A 17132-nucleotide genomic window follows, 5' to 3' on the forward strand; every position below is an offset into this window, starting at 1 on the left:
GTATAATGACATGTGCAAAAACCTGGAGTTAGAAGACCAAAAGGGAAGAACATGCTCAGCATTTCTCAAGCTGAAAGGAGTGAAGAAAAAATTAAGCCTCGAGTTGCAATATTGAAGGATTTTGTGGGCAACCCAGGAACCATCAAAAGAAAATGGAAGGAATACAGAGTCACTGTGCCAAAAAGAATTGGTCAACATTCAAGCATTTCAGGACATAGCATATGATCAAAAACCAATCATACTGAAGGTAGAAGTCCAAGCTGCACTGAAGGCACTGGCAAAAAACAAGGCTCCAGGAATTGACAGAATACCAATTGAGATGTTTCAACAAATGAATGTAATGTTGGAAGCGCTTACTCGTCTGTATGAAGAAATTTGAAAGACAGCTACCTGGCCAACCAAAGGAAACAAGAGATCCACATGCCCATTCCAAAGAGAGGTTTGTCTGATGTAATGTGGAAATTATTGAACAATATCATTGAGATCATACACAAGTAAAATTTTGCTGAAGATAACTAAAAAACGGTTGTAGTCGTACATTGACAGGAAACTGCCAGAAATTCAAGCTGGATTCAGAAGAGAATGTGGAACCAGGGATATCATTGCCGATGTCAGATGGATCTTGGCTGAAAGCAAAGAATACCAGGAAGATGTTCACCTGTGTTTTATTGTCTATACAAAGGCATTTGACCATGTGCATCATAAATAACTATGGATAACATTTTGAAGAATGGGAATTCCAGAACACTTCATTGTGCTCATGTGGAACCTGTACATAGATCAAGAGGCAGTAGTTTGAACATAACAAGGTGATAGTATGTGGTTTAAAAATCAGGAAAGGTGTGCATCAGGGTTATATCCTTTCACCAAACTTAGTCAATCTGTATGTTGAGCAAATAGTTTGAGAAGCTGGACTATATGAAGAAGAACAGGGCATCAGGATTAGAGGAAGACTCATTAACAACCTACATTATGCAGATGACACCACCTTGCTTGCTGAAAATGAAGAGGACTTGAAGCACTTACTGATGAAGACCAAAGACCACAGCCTTCAGTATGGATTATACCTCAACATAAAGAAAACAAAAATCCTCACAACTGGATCAATAAGCAATATCATGATAAATGGAGAAATGATTGAGTTGTCAAGGGTCTCATTTTACTTGGATTCTCAATCAACACTTATGGAAGCAGTAGTCATGAAATTAAACAATGTGTTACACTGGGCAAATCTTCTGCAAAAGATTGCTTTAAAGTGTTTAAGAGCAAAGGTGTCGCTTTGAGGATTAAGGTGTGCCTGACCCAAACCATGGTGTTTTCAATCACCTCTTATGCTTGCTAAAACTGGAAAATGAATAAGGAAGGCCAAAGAAGTATTAACACATTTGAATTATGGTGTTGGCTAAGAATATTGAATATGCTATGGACTGCCAGAAAAATGAACAAATCTGTCTTGGAAGAAGTATAGCCAGGTACCGAAAAGAATTTGTTGATGTTCGGCCATTTCAGGAGGTAGTATGTGATCAAGAACCAATGATATTGAAGTCCAAGCTGCACTGAAGGCATTGGCAAAAAACAAGGCTCCAGGAAATGACAGAATATTAATTAAGATGTTTCAATAAATGGATGCAACACTGGAAGCACTCACTCATTTATGTCAAGAAATTTGGAAATAGCTACCTGGCCAACTGACTGGAAGAGATCCGTATACATGGTCATCCCAAAGAAAGATGACCCTACAGATGCAGAAAGTATCCAACAATATCATTAATATCACACCCAAGTGAAATTTTGCTGAAGATAATTTAAGAACAGTTGCAGCAGTACCTCGACAGGGAACTGCCAGAAATTTAAGCCGATTCAGAAGAGGACGTGGAACTAGGGATATCATTGCTGATGTCAGATGGAACTTGGCTGAAAGCAGGGAATACCAGAAAGATGTTTACCTGTGTTTTATTGACTACGCAAAGGCATTTGACTGTGTGGGTCATAACAAATTATGAATAACATTGTGAAGATTGGTAATTCCAGAACACTTAATTGTGCTCGTGTGAAACCTACACATAGACCAAGATGCAGTCGTTTGAACAGAACAATGGCATACTGCGTAGTTTAAAATCAGAAAAGGTGTGTGTCAGGGTTGTGTCCTTTCACCATACATATTCAATCCGTATGCTGAGCAAATAATTCAGGAAACTGGACTATATGAAGAACACAGCATAAAGACTGGAGGAAGACTGATTAACAACCTGGGATATGCAAATGACACAACCTTGCCTGCTGAAACCAAAGAGGACTTGAAGCACTTACTGATGAAGATCAAAGACTACAGCCTTCAGTATGGATCACACCTCAACAAAAAGAAAACAAAAATCCTCACAACTGGACCAATAAGCAACATCATGATAAATGGATAAAAGATTGAAGTTGTCATGGATTTTATTTTACTGGGATCCACAGTCAATACCCATGGACTCAGTAGTTAAGAAATCAAACGATGTATTGCATCGGGAAAACCCACTGCAAAAGACCTCTTTGAAGTGTTAGAAAGCAAAGATGTTACTTTGAGGACTAAGGTACACCTGACCCAAGCCATGGTCGCCTCATATGCATGTGCAAGTTGCCATATATGCAACTTGCACATGCATATGAGAAGTCCCTGGAGAAGTTCATCATGCTTGGTCAAGAAGAGGGTCATCAAAAAAGAAGACCTTCAACGAGATGGACTGACACAGTGGCTGCAACAATGGACTCAAACATAGCAGCAATTGTGAGGATGGCGCAGGATTGGGCAATGTTTAATTCTGTTACACATAGGTTTCCTATGAGTGGGAACCGACTAGACAGCACCTAAGAACATATGAAAAGATATGGGGCATAGATTGGCCTTTTAGGATGCTCAGCAATATAGAATATTTACACAATATGTATACACACGTAAACAGATATACATAAATTGTGTAAAAATCCAATTAATTTAATAAAAATTTACTAATTCCCCCCCCCCCCCAAAAAGAAGTACAGCCAGAATTCTCCTTAGAAGTGAGTATGGCAAGACTTCGTCTCATGTATTTTGGGCATGTTATCAGGAGGGACCAGTCCCTAGAGAGGGACATCATGCTTGGTAAAGTAGAGGGTCAGCAAAAAAGAGGAAGACCTTCAATGTGATGGACTGACACAGTGACTGCAACAATGAGCTCAAGCATAGCAAAGATTGTGAGGATGGCATGGGACCAGGTGGCGTTTTGTTCTGTTGTACATAGGGTCAAACGGGTTTGAACTGACTTGACGACACCTAACAACATGTGGCTGTACTCAGTTGGCAATACCAATTAGCTACTCTCCAGGAACTTATCCTATAGCCTACCTGCATTGCAGGAATCACTTCTCCCTCCTATGCCATCTGGGTAGAGCCTGGCCTCTTTACAATAACCTCTTCCCTTTTCACTTGTCCCATTCTTGACCTTATACCTGAAAGTCCAGACTCTGCCTTCAGGGTCTCCCCACAATATGGCACCTGCAGGCCTCTTCTGTGTTTACAGGCTTTCCCACCCCCCACCTCAAACCCCCAGCCCCCACTGCCTTGGGAGTACCACTTGCATCTCTTCACCTTATCTCATGGGAACACAACAGCAGAGAAGGGAACTAGAGGGAAAAGGGATGCCTGTCACCAGCTGAAGTTGAGATGAACTCTCTATGAGCAGCAAAGGAAATTAATGTTTCACAACTTCTTCTGGACTCCACATATGTTCTTTATCAGATAATAAAAAGTCCTTCTAGTAAGGGGGGTGGTATCTGCATGCTCTTCTGTTGTTGAGGGCATAACTTAGAGGTGATCTACAGGACCAGATGCCTCTGCTTTTCTAACTGGACTCTTCCTAGCTGGCAAGGATAGATTTCTACCTAACCTCTATCTCATTATGGTATTTCTAGTGTTCTCTTATTCCAGTCCTTCTCTACGTCACTTCCAGAATGAAGTGTACAGAATACAAATCACATGTTATTCATCTAGTTTAAACACTTTAATGGGGGGGGCTCTATTGCCCTCAGGATAAATTCCAAACTGCTAAGTGGGGCTACAAGGTCCTTTATAACCTGACTCCTAGTTACTGTTTCAACATTAAATTTCACCAGTGACCAGGCATTCTGTTTCTCCTCTGTGTCTCTATGCACGCAAGTCTGTGCTATGTGCTTTTCCTATCAGAGTCATTATCAAGATAAATTGTAATGGTATTTGATGGTTATGAGGGAGGGAAGGTGTGGGAAGGGAAAAACACTGAATAGACAATAGGTGTGTTGTAACTGTGGTGAAGATTAAGGCAGTACATAATACTGGGGAAGCCAGCACAACTTGACCAAGGCAAGGTCATGGAAGCGTCACAGACACATCCAAGCTCCCTGAGAGACCAAATTACTGGGCTGAGGGCTGGGGACCATAGTTTTGGGGGACGTCTAGCTCAATTGGCATAACATAGTTTATAAAGAAAATGTTCTCCGTTCTACTTTGTTGAGTAGCATGTAGGGTCTTAAAAGCTTGTGAGTGGCCATCGAAGATACTCCACTGGTTTCACCCCATCGGGAGCAAGAGAGAATGAAGAAAACCAAAGCCACAAGGAAAAGATTAGTCCAAAGGACTAATGGACCACAGGTACCACGGTGGTGCCCTGCTACTACCACTGACTGCTCTGACAGGGATCACAATAGAGGGTCCCAAACAGAGCTTGATTTATGTAGAACAAAATCCTAACTCACACACAAAAAAAACATATTTACTAGTCTGACAGAGATTGGAAGAACCCTGACAGTATGGCCCCTGGACACCCTTTTAACTCAGTACTGAAGTCACTCCTGAGGTTCACCCTTCAGCCAAAGATTAGACAGGCCCATAAAATAAAATGAGACTAAATGGGCACACCAACCCAGGGGCAAGGACAAGAAGGCAAAAGGGGACAGGAAAGCTGATAACAGGGAACCCAAGGTCGAGAAGGGGAAAGTGTTGTCATGTTGTGGGGTTGGCAATCTATGTCACAAAACAGTACGTGTATTAATTCTTTAATGAGAAACTAACTTGCTCTGTAAAACTTCATCTAAAGCACAATAAAAATAATAATAAAAAAGATAAATTATAATGGACTCTTTAGTTGACTTACTACTAGATGAAATAATTTCCTTCAAGACAGGGACTGTGTCAAGTTCTTGTTAAGCATTGTATTTCTAGCACTGAGGACAACACTTGGCATGCAGAGGTTCTCAATAAATTTTTGTTAAATGGATGGATGACTAGACCGCAGCAAAGCCAAACATCTGGAGGCAGCCCTTGGACCAACTAAATTCCCCGTAAGGCCTTTCATTAAAGGCTTCTCCAGTACAAAGTTGGGATGAAACATCCTTCCTTAGAACAGTGCTCAACTAAAAGTATCTCCGACCTGTTACTTTTGGTTGCTTGGGAATGTATCTTTCCCATTGTTTAAACTCAGGAAATAATGGGATCCCTCCTCCAAAGACTATAGCTTATGGGAATGAAGTATAACAAAGTAGCGAAGCACACAGGTTTTAAGTTAGACAACTCTAGACTTGACGCCAGCTCTCTCAGTTACTAGCTGCACAGTCACAGGCCCGTTCTGTAACCTCTCTGACAGCCAATGTTCTTCTCTGAAGATGGAGGTAACAATGACATCTGCCTCATAAGGTTCTTATGATGATTAAATGCCAGGTACTTAGTAAGTCCTCAGTATTTTTAGTGGTTATAATTTCCACCTCCCCTCATCTTGCTGAGCCTCTGTTGAATGTCCACTGCAACAGACTCCACAATCAGTGCTGTAGCGCGCCTACCTGTGCCATCCTTCCACTCCAGGTCAAGGTAGGTCAAGGTAGCCTGATGGCAGAATTGTCTATATTCTTCCCCATGAAATCCCCTAAATGTGTCTCCTATCTCAGCTGAGCGTTCAATCGAGCCCTCAACGAGGTTAATCTCGCAGACACCCATCTCTCAAACTCTCTTAGTGTACTAAACCTCTAATCTACTCAAACCATGTACCACCATTGTATATATGTGTGCCTGGCTCGCCCACAAGATTATAAGCTCTTTATCAGTCTCTTTCCAATCTCTGTGTTCCCAACATCTGGGGCATTGTACCAGGTAGTAAATATTTATCAAATTGTTCATTTTCTTCACAAAGTACATACATCATATTACAGTTTATAACCCTAGTTTCTGTCAGATTCGGGATATGCTCAAGTTCACATAGAAATTTGGCTGAGTGTGATGCAGTCATAGTGGTGCAGGGGAAATACTAACTGCTTTCAGTTAGAATATCTGCCATTAACTGGGTACTTACTATATGACAGGTAATGGAATATATATATTTCACTTAATTTCCACAACCATCCTATGAGATATATATCATTATTATTCTCTACTTTAGGTGGAGAATAATAAAAATAATTTGTTATCAAATTGTCCTTGCCTAGCTGACAAGGACAGATTTCTACCCAATCTCTATTTCATTATTGTATCTCCAGTGTTCTCTTATTCTAATGTTTCTCCATATGGTTTCCAGAATGAACTGTACAGAATGTAAATCACATGTTATTCATCTAGTTTAAACACTTTAATGGGCCTCTATTGCCCTCAGGATAAATTCCAGACCACTGAGTGGGGCTACCAATGGTATTAAATACTAAACAAATTTTCCAAGCTCCTGTACACGTTCCATGCAGGATTAGTTATATAATTGATTGGGATCAGTACAAAATGAAAATATGGGGATCCTTGTTCAGAATTTATTAAAGATTTCAAGATAGTGACTGCAGAGCCTTAAGCAAGCATGGGGCCTCTCTGAGCACATAGCCACGTGAGATTGCACAGGTTTCAGGCCCATGAAGGTGGTTTGGTCATATGTCCACATCAAGCTGGAAATGAAATGTAGGATTTAGCTAGGTAGCCATTAGCACAGAGAAAACTTGGGGGCTCCATTATTAAAAGAAGGGGAGAATAGACTTTGGGCAAAAACAAACCATCTCTGCCACACTCAATAAAGTCACACCCAGTAAGGACAGACTCCAAGGCAGAACCAGGATTCAAACCCAAGGGTTTCTTATAACAAAGCCCTGATTCTCGACCACTCCATCCCAATTTGTGAGATGGGAGTCAGGAGATTACACTTAAGTACCCGTGATTTTGTGATTCAGGAACCGTCACCTCCACTCACTCACTGTAGCCTTCCAAGGCTGTTCCTACCACTGTACAAACATATTCTGGTTTCGGTGTTCTCATGAGGAATAGTGACCAACGTAGGCCACTGCAAGAGTTAGGATAGATGTTCAGTTGCTATAACCAAAGTCAGAACAACGGTAGCATAATAATGTAAGCACAGGCAGGCCATGGCCATGGAGCTCTACGATATCAGAAATCCAGTTTTCTGTATCATTGTTGCCATCTTCAACATACAGCTTCCATCTCATGGTCTGAGATGATGTCTAGGTTCCACCATCAAGTCCTCATTCCAGCTAGAGGAAAGAGAGAGGGGAGGAAGCAGAAGACACACCTTGGTAGTTGCAAAAACCATATCTGCTCATAAGCCATGAGAATTTAGTCACGTGGCCGTACCTATTTGAAAGGAAAACTGGGAAATGCAGTCTTTTGCTGGACAACATATGCCTTACTAAAACTTGAGGGTAAGAAGGGCAGAGCGTACACTGGAATGCCACTAGCTGAGTCTGCCACAGCCAATAAAATTAACGAATCTTGAGTGTAGTCCAACATGAATGCTTCTCAGAGGCTCAGAAGTGGGTAAGCATCGCTACAGCAAGCACAGAAAATTTTGCTATTCATTCACTCACACAGGTAAAGACAATTCATCCTTTCAGCCAGGCTGTTTACCTCAAAGCATCAATCCTCCATGTTACTTTTTATATTTTTTTAAGAATATCAAGTTTATATTTTATAAAACATGTGGTTATAATTTAGTCCTTATTAGAGTCACTGATAATGATTTATCTTTTTTTTAATGAGAAAAATAGTCATTTTGGGGGTTAAATATACAAGCCAAGTATTTATACATTTCATTTGAAAGAAGTGTTAGGTTTTCATATCAGTTTCTTCTAGGTGCCTGCCAGATGTATGGTCAGATACAATCAAATATATACTCCTAATCGTTTGTTTTGTAATACCAAAAAACCTGCTACTGATGAGTCAATTCTGGCTCATGGCTACCCTATGATTACGGAGTAGAACTGCTTCATAGCGTTTTCTTGGCTATAATCTTGACGGAAGCAGATTCCCAGGATTTTCTTATAAGATGCTACTGGGTGCATTAGATCTACTAACCTTCAGGTTAGTACCCAAGTAAAAACCATTTGAGCGACCCAGGGACCTACCATTGCCATCAAGTCAATTCTGACTCATAGCAACCTATAGGACAGAGTAGAACTGCCCCATAGGGCTAAGGAGCAGCTAGTGGATACCAATTGCTGACCTTTTGGTTAGCAGCTGAGCTCTTAATATTTATTTCTATACCTATGGAAATCCTGGTGGCGTAGTGGTTAAGAGCTATGAGTTGGAGTTGACTGGACGGCAATGGGTTTGGGTTTTTGGTTCTATACCTATATCTTTATCTACATCTGCATTTACATATATATTTATATTATTTACATTTACATACATATTTATATTTTTATGGAAATAACACACAGCTTCTATGGGTTTCTTGCCAACTGTTCCCTTCCCCTGTGAGATATTTCTGTAAGCACCACTATGCCAATTTTTTCTTACATGGTGCTATAAAAAAATAAGCATAGCATGCTTAATGAAAATACCTCATGGGGTGGTGGGACAGTTGGCAAACATAGGAGGTGCTCATTATTTATGTAAAATTATGGTATGTATTTATGGCAAAATATATAATCTGTATGTAATTATATAGTAATATATATAATGCAATTATATATTAATATTTGTAAATATTAATATATAATTCTATCTGATTCTGGAAATAGAAAATATAAGATACTATAGGAAGGTAATATTTTTCAGAGAGAGAGATTGGAGATATCATGTTATTGGATAAAAAGCTTCAAAACATTTGCACTTTTTTCTCAGAGTATGGGATCTATTATATCTGAAATGGGAAATATTTCACACTGTTTTGTTGATAATATATGCCATTTTGCGATGGCATAAAATATAAATAAAAGAGGTAAGACCATAATTCAAGTGAAGAGACAACGGTTTTCAGAAGTTAGGTTGCATGTATGCTCCCTCATTTTAAAGAATGCAGCCTAGATGACCCTCGTTATAGACACCAAAGAACCTCTTTATTGGAAATAAAGGGGGAAAAAAAAAAAGGTGAAAACATAAGCAGAGCGGCTTCAGAATCTATAGGCGGTCTCTGACTTACGTCGTATCCCAGTGAGAGGTCTTTTTTTTTTTTAACATCTTACCTTTAGTAATACATATACATACAATGTTGCAGCACGTAATTTGCTATCATTCTCAGATGTTCACTCACAGATGCTCAATTTTAAGATTTACTGTTCAAAACACTGCCATACAGCAGGCTACGGCCTGGTCTACAATGAAGTCGGGGTTGGTGTCAGGAGTCACAGAGGACAGAAAGTTGGGCAGCGTTCAACTCTAACAACGTATGACAACTGAACCGCATATGTGCTCGACGGCCATTATGACTCCAGCTTCATTGTTAGAACACTGAAACCAACTTCATGGTAGACCAGGCTATAGCGTGCTCTTATTCAGCATTCTGTACCGTAAGAAGCATCAGTTGTTCATTTTAAGCTGAGTTGTTCAAGTTTCTCTAATTTTAACACCTGCACTGCTTATACCTCCAATAATATGTCTAGCAAAAGAAATCAGCCACTGAAAGTTCTAATCCAAAAAATAAGGTGAGGAAGATGAAGATCATTAAGGCCTATGATAATGGAAAGAAAGTGGGCGACATAGCACGTGAGGAAGGACTGTCTCACTGAACTGTTTCCACAATCATTAGGGATAAGAATAGGATTTTGGAGGCAGGTAAAGGACCAATTGGCATAAAATTGACAATTTTAACAAAGAAGAGGCAAGGGCCAATCCATGAGATGCAGAAGTTGTTGATGATTTGAATAGAAGACCAATTAGAAGAGGATTCCTACAAGATTATTGACAATTCCAAAGAAAGCACGCAGCCATTTTGAAAACCTGAAGGAACAGTAAGAAGACTACACAGAGTACTTTAATGCCAGCAAGAGCTGGTTTCATCGCTTCAAATGCAGATTTGACCTACATAACGTACGTATAACTCCAGAAGCAGGAAGTGCTGATGTTGACGCTGTTGAAAAATTCATTGATGAGCTGGGCAAGATAATACAAGATGAAAAATATGTACCAGAAAAAAAATAAAAGGACCATACAGATAACTCTCACTAATTTTCTGTCTAGAAATGCCATCCTCATTCCCAGGGATAAACCAGATGATCCAGAACCTTCCACAAGTAGAGTTATTACCCAAACTGACAAAATGTCATTGTCATCCAACTCTTCATCATCAGAGTAAATTCTCATTTTTTGTGTAATTTTTTTTATGTATGATGGAAACTATATGGGGCAGTTCTACTCTGTCCTACAGGGTTGCTGTGAGTCGGAATCGACTCGACGGCACTGGGCACTGGGTGTGTATGCATGTATCAGAATATATCTGTAAGTTTATATGTGACGTTTCCAACCCCCAAAGACAAATAAAGATCCGATTTATAAAGATACTGAATATAAAAGGTGATAATAATGAAAACTAAAAAAAGAGAGAGAGATTTAAGTCAGAACCAACTTACGACGGATTTGTCGGAATGGAACCATATAGTAAGCCTGGGACTACTTGTATATCCATCCAACTAGACTTAAAAAATAACATTTTTCATATTAGGCCAGGTATAGAAAAGTCATAGCATGCTAGGGTTCACTCTGTGCCATCTTTAATTCAGAGATAGCATACATCTAACACTAGACTAGAGCAACTAGGACTTCTGACCATGCCCATGTCAGGCATTAGGAATCAATTGCTGTACTATTTCTAGGCAGGCACTTCCAGCTGATGAGAATTAACATGTCAGGTGAGACCTATTTGCCATCTGTATTTACATGCAAGACTTTAGTCTAAACTCATTCAACAGATAGAATATTAGTTATTGAGGTTATAGAGATAATGGAACAGTTATTTGCCTCAGGAGGAAACTAAGAAAAGAAAAAAAAAAAACCCCAAGGCAAGTATAATTCAGTTTGATAAGACTTTAGAGAGGAGCACAGGATACTATGGAAACCCAGAGAAAAGCAGAGTTACTAGTTGGAGAGACACAGGGAAGATTTCAAGGGGGAAGTCATTAAACTCATATACTCAGAATAAATCATTTCTGACGCAAAAAAACAAGGCGTGTGTGTGTTTGGTTTCTCTGACCCACTGTACAAAGTGAATTTGGCAGTGAGGGTTGTGCGTTATTGCCATGCAGCTGGGCTGGCCTGGCACAACCTTCTATTGCAGCCCTGTAACCTTGACTATACCCAAGAAGAGCCTTTAGTATGCAGACTGTCCTCCTGAATCTCCAGGCAGAGATGTTCCACATGAGTACTTCATCATAACTCCAAGACTGAAAACGCATCAAAACGATCATCGTTTTGAAAATGATGTCTTGTACATAGTGTGAAAACAAAACCCAATTGTGACGGCATTTGACACTTCCTGGGCCAAGGGAACCACATTCTGGTAGATGAGTTCTTGCCTTTCACAACCTCAGAAAGCAGCCTGTGGCTGGCGGGCTCTGAGGCTCAGTGATGGAGCTCTGAGGTCAGCGCCATCACAGGGTAAGGAGAAAGCTGGCTCTGCGGTGTGACTGCAGTGGCTGCAGCAACCAGAATCCCAGCTCCGGCACCACAGCTTCTTGGGCAGCTACTGAAGCATTTAGATTGGGGGTGGGAGGGAGGAAACCTGCATGCCAAATTACAGTGATGCTCAAGTTTAAAATAAATTCTTTGAATAACCTAAACTGCAATATCCTGAGGATGCTCTACAAAGAAGTAAAAAGAGAAAAAAAAGTTTATTGCCCTCATTCTCCCTGAAATTGTCACCCCTTCAATCCCATTGTGGCCCTACTGGAAGGCACTAGGTTCTGGCTCCTGATTTCAGTCAGTTTGGTCACACTTGCATTAAAGAATCATTCACCTGGGTCAAAGAAATTAGAAATGCAAAATCCCCTGACCTGGGACCCATGAAATCATTAGGTTGTATGAACACATTGAGGTGAATTAACTTCTTAGATACTTTGTCAGGAGAGTGGAGACCAGAGACAAAGTAATGAGAGGAGATGAACTGGGAAGGTAGAAACTGGAGGAAAAAGACTCAGAGGAAGGTCCTTTGGAGGGAGGGCAGACAAACCAGAGTATGGCATTCAGACACGGACTTCCACCCTGGGGACATCTGCTCTGAGGTGGGGAGGCCCTGACAGGTCAAGGAAGTTGCTCAGGACGAAGCTGAGAGTTTACCAGATGAAGACGTAACTGGATTTAAGTTTATCTCTGGCAGAGTTAGCATTGCTTCTTCGAAGTTCCCCCCCACCAGCCACTTCAGATCAGTGTCCCAGACATAAAGAGACCAGACGAGGAAGTGTGTAACCATTTGTTGCGAAGTACACGCCAACTCGTGGCCACCCCCCGGTGTGTGACAGCAGAACTGTGCTCCGTAAGGTTTTCAATGGCTGATTGTTCAGGAGCAGATCACCAGTCCTTTCTTCCAAGGCGCCTCTGAGTGGACTTGAACCTCCAACCTTTTAGGTAGCAGCTGAGCTCCTTAATCATTTGCACCACTCAGGGGGTGTGTAGAAACAATGATATCAGAGGTGAGAGACATGGACTGTCTTCGCATTTCCTCCAGCTATGAGCTGAGTGGGAAAGGCTGGCTGAGCCTCAGTTTCTTTATGTGACCAGAGGCTCATGCTTTGTCTCCCTCCCGAGGGTGTCTTATGACTTCAGTGACACTGCACAGGGAAGCATTTTTAGCAATTATGAAATGGCGTGTGGAAGAAAGCACTAATTAGCATTGATTTAATTATCACCATTACTACTGAAAAGACACCTCAAATGCCGGATGGTGGGCTAGCACATCAATCTTCCCAATCTCTATTCAGAAGCTATACCCTACCCCTAATTTGTGATACAATCTTCTGAAGGGAGGAAAAAATATATATAGGGGAGTGGTTCTTATGTAAGATTTGCCTGTACTCTTAACTAATTTCCAACCCCAGTTTCAAAAACAGTGAGTTGTTTCGTTTAATCAGCAGTAAAGCCTATCCCACAAAAAGGCAGCCCCTGAAGGGGAAGCCGCACAAGCGCTGTTTCTCTGGCTATAACAATATTTTCTACCGAACTAAGCATTGCTAATTTTAGCCAGGGATTATCTGGCAAGCAAGGAAGAAATAGATGAAAGGCAATTTTTACCTGAGCTACACTGAGGCCCTGAACACCTTCAGTAAGAAAAAGATGCTGCTAGAAAAAACCACTATGTAATTCTAACACCTTGGGGACATTTGTCAACTGCTCTCCAGCATCTGGGTGAGGGAAGGAGGTACCATTTTTCTGAATTAGAAGAGAATTGAAACTTGGAGGTGAAATGATTTGATTCAGGTCATTACAGCTTGTATAAGAAAGCCAAGTGTACCCCAGCAACCTGAATTCCACCCTGGCCTCTGATCTCAGGCCCTCTGATTAATCGAATGGTATTTGCTTTGAGGGCAAAGCTGTATTGGATGCTGGTTTCTGTAAGCTGCCTCAATGAAGAGACTTGAAATAAAGATATGCGTAAGAGGGACAGGGAGTATTATCCGTAACAAAAAGATTCTTTGATTTTGAATAGGACATTAACGTAAAAAATAGCAATCTACGGACCCTATTCCATTTATAAAGATGCAGATACTGCTTAAATAAGCAGCCTTACGTTGCCTGCTAAGGAGTCATGGAGCTGCAGATGCATTCATTTATGATCGTAGGCACTGTATCTCTCACAAGCAACAAACTCTCTGGACAGAAATAGTTCAAACTGCATTTGGAAGTGCTTAGGTCCAAAAAAAAAAAAAATTTTAGGTCCTGGTGGGGGTACAGAAGTCATCTCCACATGAGCTCTGGGTGAGGAGGTAATGTGACCTCGTGAATATGGGGCTAGATAGCCAAGTCATGCCCCCATGGCTATCATCTGGCTTCTCTGGCTGTCAGTGAAGGCAAAACATAGGGATTTCCCTTGTGGCCGTAAGAGAAATCATGGTGGCTTCTAGGCTCACATCCTGGCTCACCTCTTCTAGGCTCATATCTCCCCATGCCCACATCCCTGGGGCTGGTGGCTGCAACTCTGAGCACGGGATCTAGTCAGGGTCAACCTTCAGCAAAATTCAGAATGCTGGATTGTTTTCTCTTCCTTCAATGAATCCTTCTTCTAGGCCCTCATTCACACTAAGATATAAAAAACCAAACTGGTTGCCATAGAGTCGATCCTAACTCATAGTGATACTATAGGACAGAGTAGAATGAAGCCCCATAGGGTTTCCAAGGAGTCACTGGTGGATTCAAACTGCAACATTTTGGTTAGCTGCTGAGCTCTGAACCCCTGCGCCACCAGGACTCCACACACTATAGAAGACTAATAAAAGTAGCACTATCCTGCAAAGCATTTGTATTTCTCACCTAATCTAAGTCAGAAGCTAAAAAGAATTATGGCTGTTACAGGAGTTTGAAAAGTCTTCTAAGACATAGACTGGCCTCTGTACCAGGAAACCTGGAAGCCTGGTGGGGGGAGGGGCAAAGAGGGACAGTCGAGAGCTCCTTCCGCCTGAGATCTCTCATGGTCCAAGGACATCTCTGATTCAAGATTCCTCAGCATGCCACAAGATCACCCAAGAGTGGAACTGGGCTCCATATAGGGAGATTGGGAAATGCCTAAATGTAATGTCTTGTCCCTAAATTGATTCCAAGCATGTAAGAGGTCCCCAAGCTTTGTTCTTGTCCCAGGGAACCATGTGACAGCACAGATGAAGTCACTTACTTCAGCTCAGAGTGTGGTAGAGTCACAGAAGAAATTCTCCCTGCAGGAAATGGCTCCGGAGCAGGGTGTTAAAGAATTAATAGAGGTTGATCTGGGCAAGAGGAAAGAGAAGGCATTCTGAGGAAGAGAACTAGAAGAAACCAGGGTATAAGAAAATAATATGGTAGAGAAACTTAAATTTACTTTGGGGTGACTAGAGGGCCTCTGTTATAGACTGAATTGTGTCCCCCCAAAGAAATGTGAAAGTCCTAACCCCTGGTACCCATGCATGTGATCCTGTTTGGATATAGGGGTTTTCTTTTGTTCCACCTTACCACAGTAGGGTGGGCCCTAAACCTAATCATTTCTGAGTGGTGTCTTATAAAAAGCAGAATAGACACAGACACACACAAGGGGAGGACAGATGACATGTGAGGACCTGTCTATAAACAAAGGAACAGCAAGGGTTGCCAGCAGACACCAGAAACTAGGAGAGAGGCCCACAGAAGGAATAGACATGGCTGATACCCTGATTTAGATATTCAGTTACCAGAACTATGGTTCTTTAAAGCCACCCATATGTGCTATTTTTGTTAGAGCAGCACGAGGTAGTAAGACCGTCCCCAAGTGTGAGTGCAGCTGGGTCATACAAGGCCTCATGTGCCCTACCTGCTGAGGAGCTTGGATAATAACCCATATGTAGTAGGAGCCATTGAGGGTTGTAAGCAAAGAGATAGCATAGTTGTTTTTCAAATTACAGAGATAACTGTATCTGTGGTTTGGAGGATTGATTTGAAGGAGCAAAACCGAAGCAAGTCACCATCAGAGACATCTTTCCTGTCTCATTGTTTCCTTTACTGTCTTTTTATTGGCTTAGTTATTGTCATATTGACATTTACATAGAGTTTTAAATGACATAGGAAACTGATTATAATATGTTGTTAAATGAAAAAGCAAGATAAACAATTGCTTTTACAGTTTGCTCTCAACAGTGCAGGTATGCGAAGAAAATGTACTAAGCTATAATCAAGGGCTAAGAATTTACCTTATGAAAATAATCAGAACGGGACAAAATGGGTTATGTTTAATAATGTTCAGTTTTGTTTTACTTATAAACTAAAAATAGAAGCAAATTAAATATTTGTTAATAGGTAAGGTCAATAAAATGTTATTAAATCTAAAATATATATTAATATTTTGTTGTAATAACATGTGAAATGAATAACCTGTGAAAAGACACAAGAAATAGAGATAAATGGAAAAAAAGTTTCCAGAAAATTGTAGAGATGATCCCAAATTTGTGTATTTATATGTGTGTGTGTGTGTGTGTGTGTGTGTAAGCATGGGCATGTGCGTTTGTAGCAGGAGGTGTACATATTGTAATTGAGAGCATGAACTCAAGAGTCATACACTTAGTAGCTACACACAAATCAAAAAAACCAAACCCACTGCCGCCAAGTCGATTTCGACTCAGCAACCCTATAGGACAGAGTAGAATTGCCTTATAGGGTTTCCAATGCTATAATCTTTACAGAAGCAGGCTGCCACATCTTTCTCTTGTGGAGCAGCTGGTGGGTTCCAACCGCCAAGCTTTCAGTTAGTAGCTGAGCACTTTAACCACTGTACCACCGGGGCTCCTTTCAGTGGCTATATAATGTTGGGTAAATTTCTTAACCTCACTGTGCCTCAGTTTCTTCATCCATAAAATGAGGATCATAGCAGTATGTCCTTCAAAATGTTGTTGTGAAGACTAAATAAATATGTATAAAGTATACTTAGAGCACTGCCTAATCAAAAAAACAAAAAAAAAACCCATTGCCATCGAGTCGATTCTAACTCACAGTGACCCTATAGAAAGAACAGCGTAGAACTGCCCCATAGGTGCCTAACATATTTATCATGTCAACAATTATTAGTTGTGTAACAAAAATTTTACCAAAAAAGCATGCTAAAATATTTTTAGCATTCAATCCCCAGGCAATATTGGCTTTTGAGTGATTTGTATGTTCTTTATTTTATGTTGCAAATTTTCCATGTTATGTGTTAACTAAATAATCAGGGAAAAATTCCTATTCAAAAAAG

This window comes from Elephas maximus, chromosome 7 (genome assembly GCF_024166365.1).
Source record: "Elephas maximus indicus isolate mEleMax1 chromosome 7, mEleMax1 primary haplotype, whole genome shotgun sequence".
NCBI lineage: Eukaryota > Metazoa > Chordata > Mammalia > Proboscidea > Elephantidae > Elephas > Elephas maximus.